We start from the raw sequence: 18,951 nt of genomic DNA, 5'->3' as shown, positions 1-18,951 counted from the left end.
TTTTACTGAGCTGTGGCCAAACGACCGTGATGTGACTGACACAGCCAGGATGAAGTAGCAATAGTCCACTCAGTGGCGGCAGTGCGGCTGAGACTGCTGTGAAGTTGGTAACTAAAAGTCCACTCAGACGCAGCAGTGCGGCTGAGACTGTAAAGATACATGCTGGACAGGAGGTACTGATCTCCACACACGGAACCGGAAGACATGTGCTAAACACTATAGCCGGCATCTGAGCAGAAAATCAGCAGAGTAAAAAAGGAGAAGGATCCAATCAGGACAGGCCGGAGATGACAGAGCATCCAGGAAGGAGGACCTCAAGGAGTAGCAGCCCGGCATCCTGGTCTCTTAGAAATGGGCCTGAGAGGATCATCCAGAGCACTGTACTCAAACAAGGTGCAGTGGTGGCTTGTGACAGGTACTCTGTATCTGAACGGTTCCAGTCTATTATATTCCAGTTCCAAGTCTGGTTATGAAGTCTCCTATTCCATCTAACATTCCAATCTGGTTTTACCACAGAGACTTGTTAACATTAACCTATATCGGTTCCAGCCGATACCTCCAACTATCGGTCCCATTCAATACTTCCATCATCGGTTCCAATTCAACCCTGTACTGCTATTAATCATCATTGGTCTCAAACCGATCAAGTTCTTCAATTCATCAACATCGGTCTCAAACCAAATTCATCAAACATCGTTCTCAAACTGATCAAGTTCTTCAATTCATCAATATCGGTCTCAAACCGATCCATCTCTCAATCCAGCATCATCTGTCCCAATCCGATTTTGCTCATCTCTTATCTCAGTATTATATATCCAGTTCCCTTTCCGACCTGCTGCTCAATAAAGACATTTACTTTACCGTCCTCGCCTCAGGCCCATCATCCTCTACAGTTCATATTACTCCTTTTCAGCCTCTCACGCCTGTTCCAACCAACTCCTATCCTCAGGCGTGACAGGTTTCTTTTAATATACTTAAAATTACTTCTATTAAATGCAGCTCTCTCCTTAGGTTCTCCTTTATGTAGTAATGGTTAAGTTCTTGCATTTGTTAATTAGCATCTTTCCAGGTACAGCCCCTTGGGGCTCAAAATCTCAGTCAAATTCATGTACAAACTCTACTCATTCAACTTTGCCAAGGTTGCTATGAGTGCAGCTAAGTCTAGATTCAGGGCCAAACTGGGTGCCACATGTGCCTTGGGCTGAACATGTTCAAGGACCTACTTTGAGAAGAGGAGGAGCTGTGGCAGTACTGTGTGGGTGTGGCCAGTGCCTTGTGGGTGTGGGCAGTACCATGTGTGTGTGTACACCCCTACACTATCAGCCCCAATGTTTCCTTAAATATATAAAAGGTAGAGATGTGCGCGGATCCCCTTGTTTTGATTTTGGATCTGGGTTCATCTTCGTATTTTGGTTTTGGATTCAGATAACAATTTATAAAAAATTATAAAAACAGCTAAGATGACCAAATCCAAAACCCTAATTCGTTTTTTAAATCCAAGTTCCGAACCAGGACTCTGGGCCTGATTCAGAGCCACTCACTAGATGCGATCGCTTGCATGATGTGTATGCAAATGCATTAGCACGCCCAGTATTTCTTAGAAAGCGATCACATAGTGTATGCAAACACCCACCTGCCTGTTTTAAGACGCCCACTTATGCACGTCATGTCCAGCAAGTGTATGCAACCATCGATATATCGGGTAACATTGGATGCTATCACAGGGCTTGAGGTTGACCATACCCTGCCGCAAGCACTGCGAGCACTTCAGTGTAAAAACAAGCCAGGTGACGTGTACTATGATGCTGTCTTATAATTATGCACACCTCTAATACGCCGTTGAGACACTCAGGCACGCTTGCGTTTGCACCTACACTCCCCTGTTTTTAATGGCCAGCTCCTGTTACCACCTACAAACAGCTTCCCCTATCCCTCACTCTGTTGGGCTGTCTAAGCGCAACGAGCGAATGTATTGTGAACTTTCACTAAGGTATGCACATGCGCACTGTGATGCATACGCATGCGCACAATGCATACACACTGCATACTATCAGCAGCAGCGATCGTTTGCATCTTAGCGAGTGGGTCTGAATTAGGCCCTCTGTTCGAACAGGGACACAAAACTCCTAAATTCAAGTTTGTTTGGATTTCAGAAATCTGGACCCACACATCTCTAGTGAAAGGAGATAAGATGTATACATAGGCATATTTATAATAGGTGCAGGGTGTGCAATGCCCCTCACCGCTCACCTTGTACCCATAATATACTCATCTTGTGCCGGCAAGACAACCCCACCTACTCTGTGGTGCCATCTTCCCAGAGATATCTTCTGGAAGATGGCGCCACATAGTGGAAGCAAAGACTCTGGCACTGTCACTGGGAAGATGGCACCACAGAGGAGCAATGACATGCTTGTTGGCACAGGGTAAGATGCAGGATTGGGAGGGCCTGCTTTTCAGAGGAGGGGGCCCCTGACTGTATCAATAATGCTTGATAATTTATGGCCTACTGTGTAGCCAGCTGGGCAGCTGCTTATCATCATGCTGTCATGGTAATAGAACTATTGATATGTGGAAGCCTGTAGCTGTAGTCCCATCCACCTCATTCCATGCCTAGATATCATATTACTATCCTAAACATCTTGCTGTGAAAAATGTGGTGCAAAATAAATTGCCACAAGCCCTTTTACAGATATTCAATTTTTTTTAAAGGGACACTAACATGTTTTTTTCTTCAATGGCCTTGTGTGTATTGCATACAGGGATAAATTTACTAATCATCGCTTTTCATAGCTGCAGCGTCGGTTTTGGCTGCTGAATTTAAAAGGGCAGTAATATTAGCCACAAAACACGCCTGGTTTGGTGGTTGAAAGACTTAGGAGCTCATTCAGAACCACTCGCTAGATGTGATTGCTCGCATCCAGCGTATGCAAATTCGTCAAAGTGACGCCATGGCAGGTGCTCGCTCGGAAAGGCATTAGCACACCCACTTTGGCTGTGCGAGTGATCGCTCTGTGTATGCGGACACCCACTGGTGCACGTCATCTGCAGGAAGTGTTTTAAAACATTGGTACATCGAGGACCATCGCCAGCTAACGCAGCACTTGTGGTTGCCTTACCCTACCGCAAGCACTGCGAGGACTTCAGTGTAAAAAACAGGCATGTGACGTGTACTATGATGCTGCCTGTTAATTATGCACACCTTTGAAATGGCATTGGAACACTCAGGCACGCCAGCGTTCGCACCTCCACTCCCCCGTTATTAGTGTCCTGCCCCTGTTACCACCCACAAATGGCCTCTCCTGTCACTCATTTCACTGGGCTGTCTTTGCTTGGCGAGCGAGCGGTTTGCGATTACACAGAGTAGTTTGCGCATGTGCAGAAAGAAGCATGCGCGTTCGCATACCATCGGGCCGCTTCCGAGTGGCTCTGAATCAGGTCCTTAGTACAAAAGATAATTACAAAAGTAACAAATTCATACTGCACAAAAGTTAGTGATGTACCAGATGGACCAATATTTGGCCCTGGTCTTTTTAATATCTTTATTAATAAGGTGTAGATGGCCTAGAAAGTGAGGTATCCATATTTACTGGTGACCAGGAGTGATGCTGGCACCTCCTGCTGCTCTGCCTGCACCACCCGCTGCTATATCTACACACTGCCGCACTGTCAGGGAAGAGTGAATAAAGAACAAAAAACAGGCTTGAGCAAGCGCACAAGCCACAGTCAATGTAGGTGAAGAAGTAAAGAAAACACTGACTCACCCATGCACACTGGCATCAGCTGCAGCCCATAGAAGCACATTATGACTTAGAAGGGGAACTTGCGCATGCACACACCCACCCCCTTCTCCTTTATGGATTCTAGGGCCTGCATAGGCTGCAACTCTAGTAGAAGCACATTAGAGCTGGCATAAAGGCCTCCCATTGGAAGCACTACTGTAGCTGCCGATCGCAGTCCAGCATGTGATTAACAGATAGTGCTTCCAATGGGGGGCTGCTACCCGTAGGTAAAATCTGCCACTGCTGGTGACTCTTAGGGTATATTTACTAAAGTGCAGGTTTTAAGAATTGGAGTTGTTGCCCACCACAATCAGATTCTACTTATCATTTATCTAGCACCTACTAGAAGATAATAGCTACAATCTGATTTATTTGCTATGGGCAACATCTCCATTTCTAAAATTCCTCACTTCAGTAAATATACCCCTAAGACTGAGATTGGTATGACTCTGAATCACCCATAATTGCTCTAAGTTGCACATGTAGACCACAACACCTGAGTTTGCTAAAGATAGTGAGATCCGTACACGTAATTGTGCTCATCTCTGAATCAGGCCCACAGTGTAGACTCAGAACACAGCAAAGCTGCAAAGAACATAAGCTCTGGCAAGCAGTGCCCTTTTCCCCATGTGCTTTTTCTTCCCTTATTTATATTATATGCTCCATACACCTTACAACAGCACCTAACCCTTCCCTTCTGCCACCCTAATTATTTGAGTGATAAGACCTTTATATACCATATACTTGTCCTGTAATGTCTTGTACTGTAAGTGACCGCTCTCTCTTTTGTTCTGCTCAAATGTTTATGTACTTCTGCTCTCTATTGTGTACGTGGCAGGTTATCTTTTCCATGTACCAGACCAGACAGATAACTTTAGTGCAGAGAATCTGAGTACTGTAGCTGAAAGAACTTGGCAATAAATCTATGAACCCTGCACGGTATGTAGGAGGCCAATTTTGTGGAGTGGGGGTCTGCATCTGGGAGAAGATAAAAGAGCAGGAAGGACCACACACAGGAGACTGACCACAAACTCGCCAGCAATCCTGCAAGGCCATTGGGTAGATTCTAGCTAGTTTGATGGGGGAGAAGTATTACCAAAACTTATTCATTCTCTGCATTCTTGTTCTGACTACTGCAAGCTCCTCCTATCTGACATTCCCTTGATCCATGTATATCCGCTACATTCCATCTTCATTGCTGCAGGAAGACTGCTCTCACGTTGTTCTTCATTTCCTGCAACATTCTGCAAATCCCTAAACTGGATCCTTGTGTCATCTCGAATAAAATTACACCTACCTACAAAGACCAGCAAAACCAACCCTTCAAATCTCATCTCAAAATACTCTCCCTTTTTTTCTTTTATATCTACCTCTGACCTGTGTCTTCAATCATCTCTTTAACCACTGATGGAATTCCCTACTAGTCCAGACCAGACTTTCCCTAGCCGTCAAATTTCTAAAAGCTCTCTGAAAACTTATCTCTTTATTAGAGAATGCTATACCCTAACCTATACTACCTACACTAGTGCACCCTTAACACTATCCCAATTTCCATTTTGATACACAGTCACTCAACTTCTTTAAGCTGTGTCCTCTTCTAACTAGATGCTAAACTGTCTCATAAGCAGGTCCCTCCATACCTTAGTTATCATGTCTGCATTTATGTGGCAATAAATTTTATATTTTAACATTAAATGTAAAAACTGAAATCTCAAAGAATAATAAAAAGAATAATAATAATAAAATGTTATGTAGCAGCTTGCAGTACTAGGCATCATCTTTATATTTCACAGTATCAGGCAAAAGCTGCAAACACAAATAGAATTCTAGGATGCATAAAAACTAGAGATGAGCAATTCAGATTTTCAGAAAACCAAACATACCAGTACTTTGGGATTTTGTGTGGAACCAAGCCCCAGCTCGGGTCTTTCCACCAAGCTCGAATCTCAGAACAAGGCAAAATTAAATTTTCCAGGAATTGTCAGATCTTGTGTATTTTGGATTGCATATAACAGTCCCTCCCTCATGATCAGGTGCAATTTTCACACAAGAGAGTATAGGGAGAGGGTGTAGGCTTGTTCTTAAATAGAAAATGCCATTAGGACACCATTAGGAGGACAGCATTAGTAGTTGGTAGATGGTGAGTAGGTGGGAGGGTGACTGACTGCAGACAACGTCTCACTGTGTGAGTGTGCATGTCAGAAACACAACTGCAATTCAGCGCACTGCAGTGCAAACAGGCTACTGTGTGTTTGTCAGACATAGTAGCACCTGCAAAGCAAACAGGCTGTTGTGTTTGTTTTGTATATGTTTAATAAAGTAAACTTGCACTTCTTTTTCAGAAGGATATACCAGACATTGCCAGCCTGAGTCAGGTCATACCCTTAATTAAACTACTGGAAAAGCAGCTAGAGAAGCTGAAGGAGGAGATGAAATGAAGCAATTCCGCTAAGTAAATTGAACTTGTAGGCAAAGTTTTTTTTCGGTTCACCAGGACCAAAGAGTTTGCAACATCTTTCGATTGGATCACTACATTCTGGCAACATTGCATGAGCCTAGTTTCTAAGTCCTCCATAAGTATTTCTTTCCAACTGACACAGATCTTAAAAGATGCAAGGAGTTCCTTGCGAGCAAGTTGTTAGCTCAAGTGGTACATGACACAACATCTCCAGCTTCAGTTTCACCTGAAAATGCTGCTGCTAGGAAAAATACTGATCTTTTCCAAGAGACCCATGATGATGCATCTCAGCACACCAGAGAAAAACCTTATGACATCTGGTAAGGCTTAAAAAAAATGCCCACAGATATGATACAGTAAGCATCAATAGAGTGATGGAGGATTATTTTAATGATAATGTACAAATTAGTATGTAATTTCACCCAGTTAATATAATACTGGGAGGAAAAAAAGGGAATTTGGAGCCCCTTGTACAAACTAGCTTTGTTTTACGTAAGCTGCCCACCCTCCAGAGTGTTTAGCACAGCTGGGAACCTTGTGAGTGTTCGGTGTAGGAGTCTACTTACAAAAAATTTAGAAAGACTGATGTTCATCAAAATGAACTACATATTTTATGAGAAGGACATTTGCCGTCACTTACAAAAAAGTACAAAGATCTTCAATAACGGTGGATTACAGTGGGGATGAGCTAATATTGTGTGATGATGATACTAATAGTGATGAGGGTGATGATGAGAATGATAATGACATGATAATTAACATAACTTTTAGCCACCTTAAGCCCATTGGTAGCTTGGCTGTAAAGGCCCAAACAAACCAAGCACTTCAACCACAAAAGTTGCAACAGCTGTTGCTGAAGTCCTTGGTTTTTAAAACTGCACATGTCCATTTTAATATACAACATACGGATGGGTGGGAGGTCCCTAGAACAACTCCATTATGCACCCATTTTCATTATGGGCTTTGCCAAGTTTGTGTGTGTTTGATAGGCAGCGTATATTACTATACTTTACTGGAGTATTTATGTTGTTTTGTATCTTGCAAGGTAATTCATCACCAGCTTCTCATCTAGGTGTATAGGCCCCGTTTCCTGCAGCTTTTCCACAGAAACAGAGTAGTATCATCAAATCATATATTCATATCGCAATTAATAATTATCAACTTTGACTAGGTTGTTACTCTACACTGTATCTCTTGTGTTGTCCCAAGACCTGTGATTTGCTGTTTGGATTCATTTTAAAAATCTCATTGGGATTTTGGAATGTTGTTTTTTTAATACTTTGTTCCATGTCTCTGATTTACGTTTCTTTATAGTTATTAGCACTGTTAGTAATTAATTAATCAATCAATACTTTACCTGATTTCCATTAAATACTCCACCTCCATTTACCGATTTCTGGCTTCAGATCTAGTTCTTGATTAATGAAAACATTCTATAGCATCATATAGTTTATAATCAACTGCCATCCTGTCTGCCACTGCAGTGCCACTATGTTTCATAGATGTGCTATATTCTTTTAAACTGCCATATGTTTGTGCCACTGCTCTGTCGCTTACTTCAGCCAGCCAGCTCACTGCAGCCTTTGGACAATATTGGTGAAAACAATATTGGGAGCTGTGAGGTAGTCATAATTGCCTGGAAATGAATGTTAATGACAAGTCAAAATTACATGATTTTATCTGTTTTATAAATTTTTAGAGATCCAAAAAAAAAACATTTGAGGGTGGTGTTGCCAAAACCAAAGTTAAAACATGAGGAAGATTTAGAGCCAAAGCCAAAACACGGGAGTCTGTGGACATCTCATATAACAACAGAAATAATTGCATGGGATTCAAACAGAGTACAGGTTGAGTCTCTCATATCCCAAATGATTGGGACCAGGAGTATTTTGGATATCGGAAAATTCCGTATTTTGGAATATTTTCATATCATAATAAAATACAGTATATTGGGAATGGGACCCAAATCTAAACACAGAATGCATTTATATTTTATATTAACCTTATAGCCTGCAGGTAATTTTATACAATATTTCAATAATTTTGTGGCTCAAACAAAGTTTGTGTACATACATGAAATTTGTTTATATTTCATATACACCTTATAAACACAGCCTAATGGTGATTTTATGCAATATTTTTAACAATTTTGTGCTTTAAACAAAGTTTGTGTACATTGACCTGCCAAAAAACAAAGGTTTTACTATCTCAGTCATGGTAAAATAAATTCAGTATTTCGGAATATTCCGTACTTCAGAATATTTGGATATGGGAGACTCAACCTGTATTACCATTGAATATGTCACTTGGTAGATCACATGTTGAATATTTTTAAATACATTTTTGGACACTTCACTGACATTCAAGAAGGCTGAGAAAAAAATAAAATAAAAGGGTTACATTTTAAAGATAGATTATAAAAATGTACATTATTTTACATTAGAAAAAAATGTGCCTTAATGTTATTTAGGGTAAATAAAATATTTGTCTAACACACTTTCATATCAAGGACCATACTGTACAGACAACAATTAATAATCAATTTATAAAAGGAAGAAAAATTGTTTCACCATCATTGTTCTGCTGTGGAAATCTTAACTGTATGTGGTGGTTTAGGAAAATTCCCTAACACAATTAAAGTGAACATTGTATTGTTGATTAATACAGAAAATTTATTTGATTGCCCTTTTGGAGTAATGATTTTTTCTTATCCCTGTGTGGAATGTTGTAAAAATTGATTTCTGTTCATAATGGTCTAGATCCAACCTGAAGAAACAATGACAAAAGGATGATAATTGTATTGTCTAGTGAGCAAAGTGTGTAGACACCTTACCCACATAGACTCACAGCTAAAGGAGCTTTCACCAAGCATTAAAACAAGGGGTGGTTAATTGAAAAAACTGCTAACAGTTGTCTTTTTATTTGACATCACACAGATTTTTTTGTTCATTAAAGGAAAAAAATCCTGAATAAATTGAATGATTTAATAGTATCTATTAGATTACAAAGTTAATTAAATATACATACAAGATGGTATCTGTTCACATTGTCAACGGTTACCATTTATAAAGAAACAGAATTACAAGTCAGGTATATACTGTATTTTACATATGAGCAAAAGTGGCTGCTGTGTTTAATGCAAAGCTGATTTTGCACTGAAATAAGTTTTTTCACAGACGTTCTGGTGAAACAGTCTTCTGGTTGTACTCTTACTCAGCCATTTTGCAGAATAACCATCCATCACAATATTTGTAAATATCACAGTCTATAAATAGCACTGGGATGACAACGGTGTCAATTCATTCTGTTCTGTGGTTTAATTTAAATTCCAAATGGAACAAAAATGACATGAGGAATTCTGTGCAGAACACTTAAGGCCAAATTCCACTAGAGGAATGTGTGACATTTCCACACTCTTGATGTGCACAAGAAAACAGTTTGTATATCTGCTTTTACTGATTTCAATACTACCGTTAAGAAAATAGGACTTTCACACTCTTTATGGGTTGTGTAAGGGTGACTGGGTAATAATAACAGAGTAACATGTAGCTGGCTACTGCTACTAGTCAACATTACTTTCTCAACTCCAGTGAAAATGGCATTTTTCAACTGAAATAGGACTTCACCCCAACCTATCTAGTGGTTACCATTGGTGATAGTATAGCTCTTTAAGCATTTTTTCAGTTTCAGTTTGATCTCTTTTTAAAAAAAAATATTATTTTTAGGGATCTGCGCAGACCTTCGTGTTTTGGTTTTGGGTCTATATCTCCTTCGTGTTTTGGACCTAGATTTGGTTTTGCCAAACCCGCCCTTGCGTGTTTTGGTTTTGGTTTTGGATCTGTATTTTTTCTTAAAAAAATTATAAAAACTGCTAAAATCACATCATTTGGGCTTTTTTTTGTCCCTACAGTATTATTACCCTCACACAATATTATTCACCAACATAGACCAAACCAACTCACAGGTACGTTCAATAGAAAACAATACAACACAGAAGTTTACTAAAAATCGTATGTGGAATATTCTTACAAGTAGTCATAGTTAACAAGCAGCAAACAAAAAATTCATAAACCATGTGTAAAAATTAACAGCAGACATGAATGCCCCCTACACAAGTGCACATGCCCCCAGTACATGCCTGTTCTCAGTGCCCAAACTGCATTTTCCTCCTGGGGGCGCAGGGCCACCGATGACTGGCCCATGTAAAGCCCCGATCAATCAGCCTTTTTGTTGAGCAGTTCCCCCAAATCTCCCCAACCATTAAAAACAGTGATACAATGCAGGATACAGTGCGAGTCAGAAACAGTGCAGGTCGGATACAATGCAGGGTACAGTGCGGGTCAGATACAGTGCAGATCGGATACAATGCAGGGTACAGTGTGGGCCAGATACAGTGCAGGTCAGATACAGTGCATAAGAAACACAAATAATAGTTATGTTGTAATTATGTATATTTCCTGATATCAATTAATTTATTATAAAAGAGTGCCCCACAAAGGAATCACTTGCTGCACATTGGCCGAGGCCAATGGAAGGTTTTTTTCTCAGATACAGTGCATATCAGATACAGGACCTTATTCAGAGTCAGTCGCAAGCGTCGATGTGCTCGTAACCGACTCAATGGTTTGACCTGCACACGCGCAGGGGCTGTACTGCGCGTGCGCAAGCCCCAGAGCGACAGAGAAACTCTGTCGCTCCGGAGCTCGCTACCAAAGGGGCGGCTGTCGATGTTGATCGACAGCTTGCCCCGTTTGGTAGGCAGGCCGGGGGGGTGGTTTCCAAAACGGAGGCGTTCCTTTCCGAACACCTACCGTTTTGTGGGCGGCCGCACTGACATCATCGGTGATGTCAGTGGGAAGCTTCCTGCTCCATCAAAGAAGCAAGCTCCCTGGGGCTTACGAGTGCCCAGACCCAACCTTAGGGTCTGGTCGTAAGCCCCGATGGTCGCGATGATGATCACCATCGCGACCATCAACCTGGTCAGTCGTTAAGCTGTGGGTGGTAACCCACAGCTTAATGATTGACAAGGAGGCGGCCGTTCAGGATGCAAGCGGCTGCCCTGATTCAGTGCGACCGCTTGCAACTAACAACCGCTTCTGAATGAGGTCCACAGTGTGGGTCAGATACAGTGTGGATACAGTGGGGGTAGTGTGATACAGTGGGGGTCGGATACTGGGCTTGATTCAGACCTGCTCGCAAGCGGGTCGATGGCCGGGCAGTGTGCACACGCGCGAGCCCCCGGAGCGAGCGAGAAATCACTCGCTCCAGCACTCGCATCCAAAAGGGGCGGCTGTCGATGTTGATCGACAGCTCACCACATTTGGTAGGCGGGTCGGCTGCTGAAATGCCTGCCGTTTGGAGGCGGCCCCACTGACATCAAGAGTGATGTCAGTGGTGAGCTTCTGGCTCTATTAGAGCCGGAAGCTCACTGGGGCTTAAGACGGACGAGACCCTACCATAAGGGTCTCGTCGCAAACCCCGAAGGTCGCGACCATCGCGACCATCACCTGTCCGCTCGCAAAAGCTGTGGGTGGTCACCCACAGCTATGCAAGCGGCCAGGAGGCCGAAACAAACAAAAAAAAATGCCCTGATTCAGAGCGATCGCTCTGAAAGAGCGTGCAGCTCTGAATCATGCCCACAGTGTGGGACAAGTGTAGATTGGATACAGTCCAGGTCAGATACAGTGTGGGATAAAGTGCGGGTCTAATATAGTGCGGGATACAGTACGGGTTGGATACAGTGCAGTTTGGATACAGTGCAGGGTACAGTGTCAGTATTACAGTGAAGGTCAGAAAAAGAGCATTGATGGTATCCTAAGTATGGGGGCAGCAGTGCAGGGTGCTGGCAGTGTCCTCAGTGTAGGGTGTCGGCGGTGTCGGCAGCGTTGTAAGTGTGGGGGGGATGGGCAGCATTTTACTTCCTCTACCTGTGCTTATTGGAGTCTATGAGCAATGCTTATTGGCAGTGGCGTATCTAGGGTATTTGGAGCCCAGGACAAATTGTAAAATGGAGCCCCGCCCCCTCTATGTGCACGTGCTGTGAAAAATGGGCGTGGTCACAAGGGGCATGGCCACTGAAAATTTTTTTCCACATGCATCTTAATGCAATGCCCCTTATACAGTCCCCCCTATGCAGTGCCCCGGCTAGTGGTCCCCCTTATGCAGGCCCTCAGTAGTGCCCTTATACAGTACCCCCAGTAGTGGTCCCCCTTATGCAGCCCCCCATTAGTTCCCCTTATACAGTGCCCCCAGTAGTGGTCCCCCTTATGCAGGCCCCCAGTAGTGATCCCCATATATAGTGCCCCTTACACAGTGCCCCCTGTAGTGGTCTCCCTTATGCAGCCCCCCCATTAGTTCCCCTTATACAGTGCCCCCTGTAGAGGTCCCCCTTATGCAGCCCCCTATTAGTTCACCTTATACAGTGCCCCCAGTAGTTGTCCCTCTTATGCAGGCCACCAATAGTTATCCCCCCTATGCAGTGCTCCCTGTAGTGGTTCCCCCTTTTCAGTGCCCCCTGTAGTGGTCCCTCCTGTGCAGTGCCCCCAGTAGTAAGCCCCTTATATAGTGCCCCCAGTAGTAGTCCCCCTCGATGCAGTGCCCCCAGTAGTAGTCCCCTGCAGTAGTGGTTACCCATGATGCAGTGCCCCCAGTAGTAGTCCCCAGTAGTGGTCCCCCACAATGCAGTGCCCCCAGTAGTAGTTCCCCCCCTGAAGCAGTGCCCCCAGTAGTAGTCCCCTTCTTGGTAGTAGTCCCCAGTAGTGGTCCCCCCCCCGATGCAGTGCCCCCAGTAGCCAGTAGTGGTGCCCCCCCCAGCAGACACACACACAAAAAAAGAAAAAAAAAACACTTACCTGAATCCCGGCTTCTGCTCCTCTGTCCTCCCGGACCGGCCCGCTCTGCATTATGGGAGAGACGTCATGACATCTCTCCCATCACCCACTGCAAGAGCCGGAAGATGGTGCTCATGAGTGAGCTTCAGCCCGGCTCTGGCAGTGGGCGCAGCAGTCAATGAGAGTCTGTCTGTCTGACTCTCATTGACTGCTAATCAGTGGCGGGCACCGGGCCGGACTCAGAGGTCTGTCACCCAGAGCGCAGCCCTGCTCCCTGCCTGAGACTGCCCTCTACCCTCCCGCTAGCTCTATTGGGTAAGCGCTCACAGGGAGGGAAGGGGCGCGGTCCTGCTGCTAATTAAAACAAACACACAGCCGCTGGCCCGCGGCTGTCTGTTTGTTACTGTGTGTAGCACTGATCTCAGTGTCCTGGACCGCGGCCGGTGGCGCCCCCCACTCTGCAAGTCTGATGGCGCCCAGGGCACACGTCCTGCTCGACCCCCCTTAGCTATGCCACTGCTTATTGGCTCAATGCTGTGACAGACAGCTCTCTCAGTCAATCAGCAGCAAGCCCATAGAATTCAATGGGACTTTGAAATGGCCATCCGACAGCGGGATCTCGAGGTTTTGCCTCCATTAGGGATCCGGGGAGGGTGGGGTGATCCAAGCTGTGTCTCGAATCACCCCGGATCCTCGAAGTGTTTGGGTGGGCTCGGTTCCCTGAGAACCGGGCCCGCTCATCTCTAATAGCTAGTCTTGCCTAATAGAAGGCTTCTTTCAGCAGTATTCAAATAGGATCCCTCCCAGGGTTTACAGAGGCTCGTTCAAGCACTGGCCGATGGCCACACACGAACAGTAGGGCTCCTGTGTAATAAACCCGGAAGATCTCGCATTTCAAAGGACACTGCTATGCTAACAGTAAGGGGAGGATGTATCACATTCAAAATGCTATGCTTGATACATCCCATCCTGTACATGTTATATTTGACATAAGCCTGTTACTCAAACATGCCCACCCAGAAAGGTGGACCTCTCTTTAGTCTATTGCACTCACCGCCAGCCACCCGGGGAGCTGGGCGGGAGAAGGGGCAGTGATGACCAGATTCACTATGAATCCAGTCATTGAGGGCTAGCCTCCAGAGATGTATAAGCCGGTGATTCTGGGAAAACATCACAAAGGGTCAGGGCCACCATGACGAAATTTGCCATGCCCGCTCTCATCCTGCCCACCCTGGGCCATAATCTCCAGGGAACTCTTGGACAGAATTTGGCTGAAATCAGCAAGTATTGTTACTGTACCTGTGAAAAACACAGAAGTCATCCATTAATTATCCTCTAACACAGTATATTTGAAGCTCTCATTTAAGTGGTTACAGTATGCACCCGTAAATATACATACTATAGCTACATAAATATTTTGTAGGACAGCAATCATTGTTGAATAACTCTATTAGCAAGAATTGCTAGTAAACCTGGATTATTTATTAGCTAATCAAGCATGCTATATTATAGCTGAAATGTCCAGTTCCAAGCACTATGTTTTAAATTAGCATTTTCTGTTTATATTTGGCATAGAGTGCATGGTGTAAGTTAAATATCCTTATTTCCTTACTTCCTGTAACTAGCAGCTGCTCGCTAGCCTGTTTCTTCACGTCAGACCATCTGCGCATCAGCTGACACTGGGATAAATAGGTAGTGAGAACATTGACAGAGTCTGCAACAGATGTGCAGCAGAGTTCCTACATTCTTCCTGTGTACCATGGAAATACTGGACCATTGGAGACATAAAGATCAATGACTCCACTCAGTATTAGCTGCCTGCAATGATTTTATCACATAGCACCACTCAGTGATCATCAAGGCAGTTTATATTTCAAAAGATATCGTAGCATTTCATATAGTGAATGAGTCTTCTTGCTCGTATATGTTCATAGTTTTGTGTTGCTACGTGGCAAACTTAGTTATTGGGAACACTCATCTGCTCTCAATACTTGTCCTTTGACATCACAGCTCCAGGAACTTCCATTATTACCATGGGCATCGGAACGGCGGTGAGGGGGCAAGGGTGGCTTGCCTCCCCAAACATTTGAAATGTGTGGTGGACGGTCAGGGGCTGTGATTTTTATAGCAATAGGCTGCACGGCCCCTGCACTGTATGCACTCAGAGGAGGTGTAATCTGCGGTGCAGGGGTTGTGCAGCTTATTGCTATAAAGCACAGCCCCAGACCGTCCTCGACCGCCACTCCAGTCTCTGCAGCGGTACCTGGCGGCTGAGGGGATGGAGCCCAGAGGTGGTAGTCTTTCTCAGCACTGGGCCGGCTTTTGTGGGAGCGAGCCCATCCGGAGGTGGTGACTATCAGCTGCCGGGAGGAGCAGAGGCCGACTCGGGTACAGCCACCCAGCAACAGGTAAGAGGGAGGGAGGCGCAGGGGCATCGGAATGATTTTATGTTGCCCCCCCAACATAAAATTGTCCTGACGCCCATGATTGTTACTGTATGTTGCTTGATGATGTAGCAGCAGGGCGGTGTATTTTCTTCCCTTTAAGGTGGCATACTGTAGATGTTAATTTCCAGACTCCCCCTGTCATAACCCTTTACCACAGTTCCCTCTAAAGTGTGCTCAGACAAGGGACAGAGATAAAGGGGCCTATTCATTATGGTAATTAGCGGAGGTAGGATGGGCCCTCATAATTAATATTCTTATTCGCCGCGTGCGCTGGAGCAATTCAACATTGCTCCGGTGTGGAGACAGCTAATCCTAAGGTAGGGGTGAAAGGATTTGTGGGGACAGCTGATCTTTGGAGTCTGGCTCAGCAGTGCTACTGCTCATGCGTGAACCCTCTTCTTACCATAGGGAAGCAGCGGGGGTGTGGGAACAAGAATATTTAGCATTTTCAGAGCTTGATGAATTTAGGTCCCCGTACTAGTATATGGTGGCAGCATGCCAGATCAAGGCTGAAAGGTAAGCAGGAGATAATCAGTGATATCTCCTGCGTTAACTTTATTTGAATAGCCTTGACACTTAGGGCCTGATTCAGACTCAGCGCTCGCGAGCTGGTCGATGGTGCCCAAGTGCGCATGCGCACGACGGAGGCCGCTCCGTCGTGCACATGCGCGAGACCCGAATAACGACGGCCAAGCTGTCGTTATGGGTCTCGCACCAAAGGGGGCATGCTGTCGATGGTGATTGACAGCACGCCCCCTTTTGTGGGCGTGCCAGGGGCGTGGCTGCCCAGACGGAGGCGTTCCCATGGGAACGCCTACCGTCTGGGTCCGGTCCCACTGACATCACTAGTGATGTCAGTGGGAGTGCTTTTGGCTCTGATAGAGCCAAAAGCACTCCTGGGTTTGCGGCAGCGAGACCCTACCGCAGGGTCTCGTCGCAAGCCCGATGGTCTTGACCATCGCGACCATAATTTTGGCTGCTCACTATAGCTGTGGGTGGTCACCCACAGCTATGCGAGCGGCCTGGAGGCCGCTCCAAAAAGGAGCAGGGACGGCCCTGATTCAGAGCGTCCAGCTCTGAATCAGGGCCTTAATTTATAGAAAAGTAGATGAACAATTTAATTTGAACCTGCTTTTGTATAAATTAAAGGAATATGAATAGACCCCAAAGTGAGAGCGGACACTGGGCCTGATTCATTACGGATCGCTATTGCAGCTGCGATTACGCACACAGGGCCTGATTCAGAGCCACGCGAAACCGGGCGCTCGTTCGCTCTGAGCGATGTTCGCACAACTGCGCATGCATATGGTTCGCAATGCGCATGCGCAAACCAGTCATTGCGATCGGAAATCGTGCGCTCGCAAACAACGAGGGGCTGCTAATTTGATTGACAGAATGTACGGTTTGTGTGTGGTAACAGGGGAAGGTGCTTGAAAACGGGGGAGTGGAGATCCGAATGCAGGCGTGCCTAACGGTCAAAACGGCGTTTAATGGGAGTGCATAATTAGTAAAGGAGCGTCATCGGCCACGTCACTTGGTTGTCTTTTAGCCTGAACTGCTCGCAGTGATAGCGGGAAGTAAATACTACCACAAGCACTGTGAGTAGTTCAGATGCCTTTCGATGTTCCTGATTAATCTAATAAATAACGGAGATGACGTGTGATGCGAACGGCAAAGGGGCGTCTTTACAAAATATCGAGCACAATTTTCGGACGTTCGCTCAGACATAGAGGTGTCAACACACCGCAAAGAGCGAGCGTTCAATTTAAATATCCGGCCCCTTTTTAAGAACGAGCGTCCGCAAATAGCGTCCGGGTCTGAATCAGGCCCACAGTTCTGCTGCAAAATTATGCTAATGTTTGTAACTGCTCAGCCAGCATAGAGACGCCCACTACCGCTTTCTCACATCCGTAAGACCTGCGTATACATCGGTAACATTGAGTAACATCGGATCCTCACGCAGAATTACAGCGGCTCTGACCTGTCTCAGAAATTGCAAGTCTCGTTGCACGCAGTGAGTACTGAAGATGCGTATGCCGTCACAATGGCTAATTTATGCACGCACGTGTAATGGCGTTCAAGCGGACAGGCACGCCTGCATTTCTCCAACCACTCCCCTGTCACCACCCCCAAATGCCATGTTTGGCACTGTTATATTACACTTATTATTATTATTATTATTAATAATAATAATAATAATAATAATAATATACATGAATTGCAACCACTTGTGTGCTACTGAAAAACACAACATTCATATTTTTACAACCTACAATTTAAAAGCAAGATCATTATCTTTCACCCTCTTTGACCCTCCACCAATAACAAATCCTCCTATCTGTTAGCAGAGTCAGGCCTTGATTCAGACTGGGTCGCTAAGTTGCGCTTGCTCGCTCTGAGCGATTTTCGCCCGTCTGCGCATGCGTATAATTCGCAGTTTGCGTGCGCAAGCCAGTCTTTGCAATCTGGTTTTGGTTGCTCGTAAGCCACTATCAGGTCGCTACTTTGAGTGACAGATAGTGCCGTTTGTGGGTGGTAACAGGGGAAGGTGCTTGTGAATGGGGGTGGTGTTGCGGACGCAGGCGTGTCAGGCCGCCAAAATGCTGTTTAAAGGGCGTGCATAATTAGCAAAGTAGCGTCATTGTACACGTCACCTGCATGTATTTCAGCCAGCACTGATCGCAGTGCTTGCAGCGGGGAAAGGCAACCTCAAGGGCTGCGAGCAGCTCCGATGGCTCTCGATGTTACCGATTAATCCTACAAATCCCGGAGATGATGTGTGTTGCGAGTGGAAAGGGGACGTCTTTATACACTTGTGAGCACACAGTGCCGTAGCTCACTAAGACATAGAGGGCGTCTTTACGCTATGCAGTGCGAGTGCTAAATTTGAATATCCGGCCTTTTTTGCCAGAGAGCGGCCGCATCTTGCTATCAGGTCTGAATAGCTCCTCAGTGTATGGAGAGACCATAACCTATTCACTTAAGGCTGCTGGACTGCGTCCTGGTCCCATTTCTTATTGGCAGGGTAGTGGAGTGCAAATGAGTGATGCTAGATATATTTATTAGCCAGACAGATGGCCAACCAGGATTAAACACACTTGGCCAGAGTAAATGTGATGTTAGATGTATTTGTGCAGTTGCATAAGACCAGCAATAAGATTTTAATGCTACATGATTATAGAAATCCAGAGATCTTTGTTGCATATATTTGTAAAGACATGCTTAAGCACCGGGTCATGTCAAGGTGTCTCTGAACCGCTGTCCCTAACGTTACATAATAATAGCACCCACTTTGGGTCATATAATTGCATACTGTTATGCCACATGATTATAGCACATACATTAATATATCTAAGTTGAGAGCCAAGTCACCTGGAGGTACCCCTGACTTCTACAAATAACACTACAGGAACCAGCACATCTTCCCAATGCTG

Source organism: Taudactylus pleione, unplaced genomic scaffold (genome assembly GCF_031769625.1).
Source record: "Taudactylus pleione unplaced genomic scaffold, aTauple2 ptg000114l, whole genome shotgun sequence".
Classification (NCBI taxonomy): Eukaryota; Metazoa; Chordata; class Amphibia; order Anura; family Myobatrachidae; genus Taudactylus; species Taudactylus pleione.
This window is presented reverse-complemented; position numbering follows the sequence as displayed.